Genomic DNA, 11,884 nt, shown 5'->3' on the forward strand with positions numbered 1-11,884 from the left:
AAACGATTCGGCTCATATTAATCTCAGATCCGGCTAGGTTTTAACATGGGATACGGCCATCTTTTCACTAGGTCACCTGCCAAAAGTCAATAGCCTGAATGCTTGCTGTTTGAGTACAGATCCTCAATGCCAAATACTGTGCCTATGTCACGATATTAAAATTGAATAAAGTTTTGTTTAAACCAATCATTCCTTGCTTCTTTGCTACTGTAACATCAAACAAGATATCAATCCAAAATATACTCTTTTAAAAATTTCAAAATTGTTTTCTGGTGAGTACATTTTTATTGTAATCTTGTTCTATTTCTCTCACCTGCAGTCCCTTGTTCCATTTCTTTTAACTCTAACATCAGATTGACGTGTAGATGCGCCAACACGTCGCTTCCGTGTAAACAAAGGCACCTACTAGCACATCGCGGTGTTTGGAAGATTCCTGAAATGTTACTGCTTAGAAGCTCAGTTTTCCAATTATTTACGGTCACCTTGATCCGTTCAGTTTGTTGTGTTTGTAAAGTAAATATAAACCACTTGGACATCGACACCTTTGTCCTTTGATCTGACCGCTCACGGGTCTGTCCTCTTGTCTGCTGTCGCGTGGCCGCTTACCTTGGACATCCCCCCCTACACACACACACACACCCTCACACACACACCCATCCCTCACGCCCCAACCCCATCCCCGTGTCCCCCTTCTCTCTCTCTTTCTCTCTCTGTGTCTGTCTGTCTGTCTGTCTGTCGGTCTGTCGGTCTGTCTCTGTCTCTCTGTCTCTCTCTCTGTCTCTCTCTCTCTCTCTCGCTCTGTCTGTCTCTCTCTCTCTCATACACTATCTCGTTCGCGCTTTCTCTCTCACTCTTTCTCGCTTTCTTTCTTTCTTTCTCTCTTTCTCTCTCACTATCTCTCTCGCACTCTGTCTCTCTCACTATCTCTCGCACTTCTCTCTCTCTCACACTCTCTTTCTCTCTCTCTCTCTCTCACTCACTCACTCACTCTCTCTCATCTCACTCACTCACTCTCTCTCTCTCTCTCTCTCTCTCTCTCTCTCTCTCTCTCTCTCTCTCTCTCTCTCTCTCTCTCTCTCTCTCTCTCTCTCTCTCTCTCTCTCTCTCTCTCTCTAGCTGCCATGTGTGTCATACTTTGGTCAAAAATACAAACAACGTTAAGTATCTCGAAATTGCTCCTTATTTGGAATACAAATATGTACTGCAAAGGAAGTTCTGATGCATAAACCAACTCGTCGGGACCAACCGTTACAAATCATTTGCGGCATACTAGTAATCGTAGTCCACATATCCAGAGAATTAAATAATCTAAAGCATGTCTGGTATACCCTGGAAGTCATCTGGGAAAGATTGTGCCTATGTTGAAGGACGGGAACTTGCGAATAGTCAAATCAAATCAAATCAAATTTTGTTTTACGAGGGTTGTGGCATAAGCAGTACAAACCAGCTTTTCTTGTTCAACCAGCCCTCGCCCCGAGAGGGACTACTCTAATCATATATATAAATACTTTATATACACGTACATTCATTTTTTTTAAAGAAGAAAAAAAAGAAGAAAAAGGCAGTTATTATTAAAGGAATCAACTAGATCAGCATTTTAAAGGCACAGTCAGCCTCCCGTAAACCATCACAGACACTTTCAGGCGTTTACACACAGTACAAACATCCTTTTATTTAAACACTCACCGCTTGAGAACATCCTAGGTGCCCTCCGTAATGAGCGAGCAATTTTCAAAGAATTTATTTTTGCGTGGTTTATCTTACCCCTGAGCCATCGTGAACCCGTTTGATCCAGTTTCCTTTTTTTTCCACAACTTAGTCGACAGTTTGTGATTTCAATGCGACTCGCTGTAAGTTTATCTGCAATAGCACGTTATTGTGTACCTCTGAATCTAAAAGGCAACAAACGGCTGCGAGTCACACGAACTAGAGCGGTGGCGAGTCACACGAACTAGAGCGGTGTCGAGTGCACGTTCAGAGGAACGCTATGCAGAACTGGCGTTATGCAGAACCGTCGTCTGCTACGAGAAAGACGTTTTGCGTGACACGTTTCCGGGCTTTTCTTTTTTCAAACTTTCAAAACTTTGACTTTTACTGATCTTGTCTTGATGAAAAAAGAATTCTTTTATGATTTAAGAATGTTTGTGTAACAAGCTGTCAATTTATTATTTAGATTTTAAAAGTTAGGTCTAGCACAAAAACGAGGCGCCCGTTCGGATAGTCCACGAAATAAATTCTTTGAAAATGTCTCACTCTCGACAGAAATCAGCCAGGATGTTCCCGTTCGGTGAGCATTCAAATGGAAATAATTATGCTTGCACTGTATGTAGAGGCTCGGGGAGCTCAGTGATGGTTTACGGGAGGCTTACTGTGCCTTTAAAGAACAATATTTTGCTTTACTGAATTTATTGAAAATACACTCAGACACCCCCCCCCCCCCCCCTCCGTCCCTCTTCATCCTTAATCCCCTCCACCCCCACCCCCCTCCAACCGACACCAATGACCTACTGTTTCTACTGTAGTCTGCCGCAACACCGTCTAAAAAGCTTTCATGAACTGGTGCGTTCTCGTCTGAAACCAACACTTGATCACATCCGTCACGCCACCGATCGATCAGGGGCACGCGCTGTTCTCAGCTCTCCGCCAATCGCTAGTCGCGGTGGGCGTGGCTAAACCAGCAGCGGTCGTTCAGCCGATTACTGGAGGGTCTAGCTAAGCTCCGCCCGCAATTGATGAGGGGGGCGGAGCTTATGATCAGCCGGCAGTGACTTGCGACAATCGTTGACTTCCAACTGATCCATTATTTCCGCTCGTTAGCTTTTGGCAGTTCTGGCCAAAAAGCAAGAAACTGAAGGCTGCAGCGGTCAAAATGGTGACCAAGCGATTTGACCAGGAGTGTCTTGTGGTCAACGGGTCAGTGGAGCCGACTTTCTGTTCCAGTTTGTGACGTTTTGAGGCAGTGAGATAAATTTAATTATATTTTTAGGGGTTTCATCTTGGACTGCGATGGCATTACGTGAACAAGATTTCGATGTTCTGCAGACATGACCCAACGAACCTTTCCATTTTTCATGTGGACATCATTCAATCTGGTGAGCCGGTTATCGTGACTCCACTGAGTTTAATGAACGCCTGGACATCAATACGGAGGCACATATTTTTCAACTGTTGGCGTGAACAAAAGACTTGCAGATGTAGTGTTCACTGAGATGATGATGTGACAAATATTTTCAGACATTGCAGTCTTTGACTGGGGGACAATTAGGATTGATTTTAATTAATATTCGCACGGCGTATTTATTCACGATGGATACGTTTTTATTGTAAAATGCTATATTGGCTTTCCGATACTAGTACAATGGAAACCAACAGTATTCTCACCCAAGGATTTCGCGTTCACAAATATCACGACAGAATACGACCATCCGTGTAAGTCTTACGTGAGTTAACATTCCACTAATGTCACAAGAAAAAGAAAGAGGATTTCTGCGTTGCGTTTAATGAACAGGTATCAGCATTGTGTCAGAGCGGGAAAACAATTGTGTGGCTTCCATTTTCACATTGTTACGATGGGAAGCAACGTCGATTTCATTATCGTGTTTGTGTAATATTCTTAGATCCCTGTGGAAAAGTATACGAAAATCAGGCTTACTAGAATCGCTCTTGAGAGACTCAGGAGAAGAATTGAAGAGACAGACAGACAAACAAGACAGACGGACAGACAGACAGAGGGAACAAGCAAGAGGACAGCCATGAGCGGCGCTATTCCACCCCCCGCTGAGCTCCTCCCCGCTGTGCAAGCACGAGGTGAGTTATGTGTGTGTGTGTGTGTGTGTGTGTGTGTGTGTGTGTTTGTGCGTGTTTGTGTGTGTGTGTGTGAGTGTATGTGTGTGTGTGTATGTGTGTGTGTGTGTGTGTGTGTGTGTGTGTGTGTGTGTGTGTGTGTGTGTGTGTGTTTGTTTGGTTGCTGGTTTGTTTGATTGTTTGTTTGTTTGGTAGCTTGTGTTTTTTTTATAGTGTGTTTGCTTGTTTGTTTTGTATTTGGTTTGTTGATTTTCCTGTTTGTTTGTTTGTTTTTGTTTGTGTACCTCTGAATCTAAAAGGCAACAAACGGCTGCGAGTCACACGAACTAGAGTGGTGGCGAGTCACACGAACTAGAGCGGTGTCGAGTGCACGTTCAGAGGAACGCTATGCAGAACTGGCGCTATGCAGAACCGTCGTCTGCTACGGGAATTTATTGATGATTACCCGCTTCGTTTGTTTGTTTGTTTGTTTGTTTGGTAGCGGGTTTGTTTGTTTGTTTGTTTGTTTGTTTGTTTGTAAGGCAGATGAAACATGATCCGCGTTTTAGAGAAATCTCGGTACCACGGACCGGAAGTTCTTGTGACCATTGACATAGTTTAAATCGAAATTGAACTTTCAAATCACTTTTTTTTCTCGGTCTGTTTTTTTGCCCCAGAGTAACATTAGGCTTATATCTATGCATTCAGTTTGGCATACGCAAGTACGTACGATTATACCCGTAGTAATATAATATATGTAGCCCATCAACACTATCAGTTCAGTGTTATTTCCGGCGCTCCTTATTTCCACAGTGTGTGATCATTACGTCATTAACTCCATACCTTGACGGTGCCTAAGAATATATGAGTGACGTCACTTTCGAAAAAGTATCGAGTGAGAACATTCATATCATTCCTACAGCTGTCTCGAAGTGGATGTAATCCACGCCAGCCATCAACTTATTCTTCTTCGTTCATGGGCTGAAACTCCCACGTTCACTCATGTTTTTGCACGAGTGGATTTTTACGTGTATGACCGTTTTTACCCCGCCATTCAGGCAGCCATACGCCGCTTTCGAGGGAAGCATGCTGGGTATTTTCGTGTTTCTATAACCCACCGAACTCTGACATGAATTACAGGATCTTTTCCGTGCGCACTTGGTCTTGTGCTTGCGTGTACACACGAAGGGGGATAAGACACTAGCATGTCTGCACAGATAGGTTGACCTGGGAGATCGGAAAAATCTCCACCCTTAACCCGCGGCTTGGAATTGAACTCACGACCTTCCGATTAGAAAGCCGATGTCTTATCTACGCCCGTCTACGATGTCTTATCTACGCATCTGCGCCCGTCTAGCCATCATCCGAGGTGTGGCCTTTGGATGTCTCAGTACCCCCATTACATTTCGATATATTCATTATTGATTAATAACACCAAAAATTGGCCGACTTATAATGCAAGCACATAACAATAGAAAAACTAGAATTCTGTTGTAACGAAAAGAAACAAATTGGTCACTCGATGTTAGGTAACATTATCGGGAATAAAGCAAGTCAAATAAAAATATTAAACGTGTTTTATTTACCATTTTATGTGTGGGCACGATCTTAAAATAGTGCACTTTACACATTCACGATTAAGACATATGGCAAACAAGTGATCGCATCATCATCACTTAACGGCTTTCATAATATGTCATTATTATTTGTACATTAGTGAGAATGTAAAAGATAAAGAGAGCGAGAGAGAGAAGAGAGAGAGAGAGAGAGAGAGAGAGAGAGAGAGAGAGAGAGAGAGAGAGAGAGAGAGAGAGAGAGAGAGAGAGAGAGAGAGAGAGAGAGAAATTTTTTTTATTCGTTGAGGTTAAGCAAATTAAAAACTTCAAACATACATCGCGATGTATATTTGCGGGAGGGGGGGAGAGATTAAGTTGTACTTATGTATAATTTACCTCTAGGTACATTTGATACATTTGCAGAGTAAATAACCCCTGCTAACTCAGATTGTTTTTGTTTTTAAAGTTCTGGCGTTTTATTGTACGGCTACAGGACGCACACATTTAGCACAATATGAAGAAAAGACAGACTCCACAGGCTCAATCTTTGTGTGAGTGATAGATTGAGCCTGTGGAGTCTGGCTTTTCTTCAAGAAATATGTCAACAAATTATTTCCAGTCGTAATGAACACTTCATATTGTGCTAAATGCGAGCGTCTTGTAGCCGTACAATAAATCCAAATAAGGCAACTTTTACAGGAATAACATCCGACTTGTCGGTTTATCACTGCACAAATCTTCTTTTTCTCGACCGCTCAGAAAGGGACTCCGGAAATTCTGATGAAGTTTGCAGTACAGCGAAGACTCCGCAGGGTGCCGAAGATCTTCTCCTGAACTGGTGTGTCCGCAGGCACTGCAAAAATTAAATAGCAAGTTCACAAATACAATCAAACAAACAAACAAACAAACAAACAAACAAACAAACACATAAACAAACAAACAAACAAACAGTCGATTTATTTTATATTTCCCGAGAAATGATTACTGCAAATGTATCTGTCATCTGTCATCCAATATAGTGCTGTACAAATAAAAAAATCATTTCAAGGCCATTCACTCGCAAAAAAAAGTATAACCTTTTCCCACTTGTGCTCTACGTGTGAACAGCTCAGATCATGGGTAATTTTAACACCTTCACATTTAAATGCTTATTTTATAGCCATCCATTGAATTGAGAAGAAAGCACAGCATACTAAACTGCTATAAGCATGAATCAAACAATAAGAAAATAAAAAGAACCAACAGCATCGTTTTGTATGTGTGGGAAGTAAACACGTTTTATTTCCAAAACACGGCGGAAAATGGCGACAAATTTGTTGCACAGCGACGGGTCACTTTTTTCAACCAAGGCCAGTACTTTCATACATGACAAAGGAAAGCAAATATGGCCTGAATAATAAAGTTATAGTGTTCCTTTGCGTGTCTGAGTGATAAACTGTTTTAACCAACTATCTTCTGAAACGTAATTGCACTCAGCAGATTTGTCTTCCGCTCATAACTTTCGTGTCACACGGTCTTTGCGACAAACAGATAGATCGCATTCTCGCAGAAAATCATTGACAACACAGACCAGTCATTTTTAGCATTGCATTTGGGAAGGGCTACTATTATAGTGTGTTTTAAGAAAGAAAAACATAGTATCGGCAGAACACGACCAAATGAGTTTTCGTGTCACAGCGTTATGGGCGTGAGATTTGTTAAGACTTTTTGTTCTCACACTGTAGCAAAATCATTGACAACATAGACCAGTCATTTTTAGCATTGCATTTGGGAAGGGATACTATTATAGTGTGTTTTAGGAAAGAAAAACATAGTATCGGCAGAACACGACCAAATGAGTTTGCGTTATGGGCGTGAGATTGTTTTTTTTCACACTGCAGATCATATCTCAAAAACTACTGAGTGGATCTTTATGAAATTTGATATGGATATTTTTGACTGGATTTTTTCATAGAAGGTTTTTCCGTTTATTGATAGGACAGTTTGATGACGTCATATTTTACCGTTTGCCAAAAGGTCGAGGCAGCACTTTCACAGTTACAGTTTTTCATCAATTTGATCGAATTTCTTATCACACAATCTCAGATCTAGGCCGGATTATGGGATTGCATTTCACCTTGGTCACTTAAAGTTTTGTTATTGAAATGTTTGTTCGAAATATATGTCATTTTTTCACATTTTTAAAAACTAATATTTGAAACAGAAAATTTATATTGGTGTATTCACTATTGCGTCCTGTATCTAAAACTATATAGTTTTGTTGTTTTGTATTGGTAATTATGCTTAAAAATGAAGAAAACCGATAAATAACCACTATCTTTATTTATGAAAAAAGACACTTAAAAACAACTTCTATCTATTCCTTATCATTTTCTGATTCCAAATATATATAGTTTCATGGTGTTTGACGTTGAAAATATGCTCAAACTTAACAAACTCGGATCGTTGAATGGAAATTATACTTCCAAGCTCCAAAAGCACGTCATTTCACGTGTGGAACACGCTCATGACGTCATACTGAAAGGTGATAAATTATGGCTTCACCTTGCGATGTTTCATTTCAAACATGGTAACATTTTTAAAGGGGTTTCTTTCTCAGATTTTTGTTTGCCCTCTGTCTGTCTCTCTATGTCTCCGTCTGTCTGACTGATTCAATTAAATGTGTAATTACTTAGTTTTGCAAAAGTCAAACTAAGTATGATATACCTAATTGATTCAGGTCTCTAAATTCTTATTGTAAAATTGTGAGTTTTATTCAAAACAAATTTAATTGGTGTTTTAAACTTAATAATGGGGCATGCTGTGATGAGTAGAAGAATGTGTGTTTACGAGCAGAAAAAGCCCATCAAAGTCAAGAATCGTGTTTTTCTTTTTCTATTTTCACCTTGTAGCTTCATACAGACACTAAGCAACAGTGTAGTACCACTTCCAGTGCAATATCTTGTACTTTAATTTTGACCATCTGTGTAACACTTTATTGACCCATGATCTGAGCTGTTCACGCATATAATATGCTCCTTTTGAAACGACAAAATCTTTATAGGAAAATATTCAAAAAAATACGTTGCAATAACGCACCAAAAAAAAAAAAAACAAAAAAAAAAAACCCACATTGGGCTGTTTTTCCCCCCGTCCGGCGAATATGATGAATATATTCCCGAGTCGATCTTTTTGAATATTAAAAATAAAAGTATATAAAGAAAATTATTTCGTTAAAAGCTAGAAAATCGTAGTTTTCAAAGTGTAATATAGCATGTGAATGCGTGATATATTGTGTAAAAAATTCCATCTCACACGGCATAAAGCGCTTTGAACTTCGGATAAGGCGCTATATAAATAAAGAGAATAATAATAAATGTAACTGATCATATTAAAAACTCTGTATCATATCAACTCTGTCAGATAGATTTATCTGGTTTTTTCACACTTGTTTCAACACACTCTGAAAACATCACAGGCAAAATATTAGCGAAGTAGATCTGTGGGTTTATTGATGTCCTTTGTCATTAATTCATACATTAAATGCGAGTATTGCTGCTGATCAGTATACAGGGTTGTTTCTTCGGGCCTTCGGTGGGGAGCGGAGGGGGCAGGTGTCACAAGTACACACCTCATTTACTCACCGAGAGAAGGGGTGAATTGAATTTAATTCCGCTGAATTGCACTTCAGAGAGACAGCGCCAGAGACAGGAACGGTGAGCGCGTGTGTACAGAAAATAGTTTTGCGTCATTTCTGTAAAAACATACGCTATAAGTGCAATGGTGGCGACAGCTCATCACACAGAGTGGTTTTCAGGCCTGGGGGAAAGAATCGTACAGTACAGGTGTCACACGCACGCACCTCCTCTACATCTCCCCTTCTCAACCGAGAGGGAATAAAGAGAGAGAGGGGGGGAGAGAGTGAGAGAGAGAGAGAGAGAGAGAGAGAGAGAGAGAGAGAGAGAGAGGGGGACAGAGAGAGAGAGAAAGAGAGAGAGAGAGAGAGAGAGAGACTGACAGAGAGAGAGAGAGAGAGAGAGAGAGAGAGAGAGAGAGAAACGAGAGAAAGAGAGAGAGAGAGAGTGAGAGAGGCGAGGGAGAGAGAAGGACAGTTTGGGAAAGAGAGACAGAGACAGAGAGATAGGGAAAGAAAGAAAGACATCCAGGAGCGACTGACACAGACAGACACAAACAGAAACGGACAAAGAAACAGACAGGGACATAGACGGGCATTGTCAACATAGAGAGAAGCATAAGACAACAAAACAGGGACACAGCGCGTGTGTCCATCTCGCTATCTCAATGTCCATACGTCAATTACAATGACAACATATTTTTCCGCCCAACCTCATCAAGGCCTCTCTGTTCTCTATGTAAGCTGATCCTGTTGTTTTTCCGGGCCTGTAAGGTTAAGATGGGGAGAGGGAAGGGTGGAGGGGGGGGGTGGAAGATATGTCTAGGTGTCACAAGCACGCACCCCACCGACACCTTCTCCCCCTGAACCGGCTTCTTTGACCTCTTCAGTCGGGCCAAGGGTTAGAGGTGAAGAGGTCTCGCGAGACTACTCGAGAAGGCGCGTGCCCAGGTGTGGGCTTCATAATGACTTTGACATCTTGCTCTTACCTGAGCGACTACTTGAAATAATCACGTTGGGACGGCAGCTTTCATCGCCGCCTATCATCTTGTCTCCGTAACACCTTGCACAAGAACGACAACTCGGGGCCAAATATCGCCTGGCTTCTTTTGGCTTCATACAGTCGTTTCGCAGTTTAGTTGATCGAGTGACTTCCGAGTCTTTGATTGGTTGACGACTGAACGGTCGGTTTCTAAGCGATTACAATTAAAGTAATAATCATTATCGTCTAATGAAATTGGTGATCCACCTCCCCCCTCCCCCCCCCCCCCCCCCTGCTTGTGTCCTATGCGCCTTTTTTGAATTAAATTTAAATTAAACATTCTTTTTTGCTTATTTGAAAATGTCGCTTTTAAAAAAAAAATTTTTTTTTTACATGGTATTATATATTCTTACAACTTTTAATAACCAAATTACAATGAAGCAATATTTAGCAGATTAAACAAATCACAGATTCATCCGTATTTCATGAGTTAAGAAGTATTCCGATATTTTTGACATGGTGTATTATACCCTCCCCCCCCCCCCCCATTCCTGCGATTCTTAGAAAATATTCTTGCCAATGCTGCCACTATAAAGTTAGTCTCTTTTTCGTGTAAACCATCACGCATTCAATCGTAGAGCCGTTCGAGGTGTTACATAGGATCGTGCATTTTTAAAAATATTTTTTTAATTTTAATTCTTTTATTTTACAGAATGATACAAGCGTTAGTTGCAAAAATAGTTCATGCACACACAAACAATAAAGGATTTTTTTTTTTAATTCGCCAAGAATAAAGCCGCTAGGCAGTTGCTGTGGCCAAGTGGAGTGAAGATCTCACCCCGTGTAAAAGATCGGACGGAATTCAGATGGAGGGCATATATATAGTTTACACTTTTTTTTTTTTTGCTTAACGCCCAGCCGACCACGAAGGGTGATATCAGGGCGGTGCTGCTTTGACATCTAACGTGCGCCACACACAAGACAGAAGTCGCAGCACAGGCTTCATGTCTCACCCAGTCACATTATTCTGACACCGGACCAACCAGTCCTAGCACTAACCCCATAATGCCAGACGCCAGGCGGAGCAGCCACTAGGCCAACCGTGCCGGTTATAGTTTACACTGAAATAACTGTGTGTTTGAATCGTAATGTCAAGATCAGGCCTCCCCCAAAATAGCCGCTGCCACATGGAGCTGAATGTAGATCATCAAAAAAGTGTGAACGGATTTATTTTTTGATATAAGTTTCAATCTGCATTCTTGTTAGAAAGTGTTGGTTTTGTCTTTTTGTGTGTGTGATAAATCAAATTGATGACTGTCGCACCCTTTTAAGAAAGTTGAGCTCACACTCTGGCGACCGCAGTTTTGAAAGTACTTCTTTAAAATATTCTGTACCTCTTTCAATGTCTTTGAATAGATTCGGTTAACTTAGACTTAGAAGTTAATACATTGGCATGATTTGCTGGCATTTCGTGCAGTTAAAAAACAATGTCATTGCCAGGACTTCGACAGGAACGATTTAGCTGCATTCTTTATGTTATTTCCTAGATAAATAAATATATACTTAAATAGAGCTTTACGATGAAAATACGAAAAGAAATACTGGAGAAATTATCAACCATCAGGAAAGGTGAAGTTAGTGCAACGTTTAATTCAGGTCAAAACAAATCAAATATTGTTAGGCGATCCCAAAGATGGTTGTAGCAATAAATGAATAACAGTCGCCGCCATTGCTACGACCACCTTGGGGACAGTCTAAGATAAATTAATCACAGCATCAATCGTTTTTGTTGGATGTGTCTTTTGTTTGTTCACATTAAATATCGTTAGGGCAAAATTCTTGTGAGTGTTTTGTTTTGTTCTGGATTATAAACCTTCCAATAAATAAACCTTTCTTGTTTGTTTATTCTTGATTTGAAACGTTAGCAGTCATCCGTTTTGGATTTCTGCT

The sequence above is a fragment of the Littorina saxatilis genome, linkage group LG15 (genome assembly GCF_037325665.1).
Source record: "Littorina saxatilis isolate snail1 linkage group LG15, US_GU_Lsax_2.0, whole genome shotgun sequence".
NCBI classification, from domain to species: Eukaryota; Metazoa; Mollusca; class Gastropoda; order Littorinimorpha; family Littorinidae; genus Littorina; species Littorina saxatilis.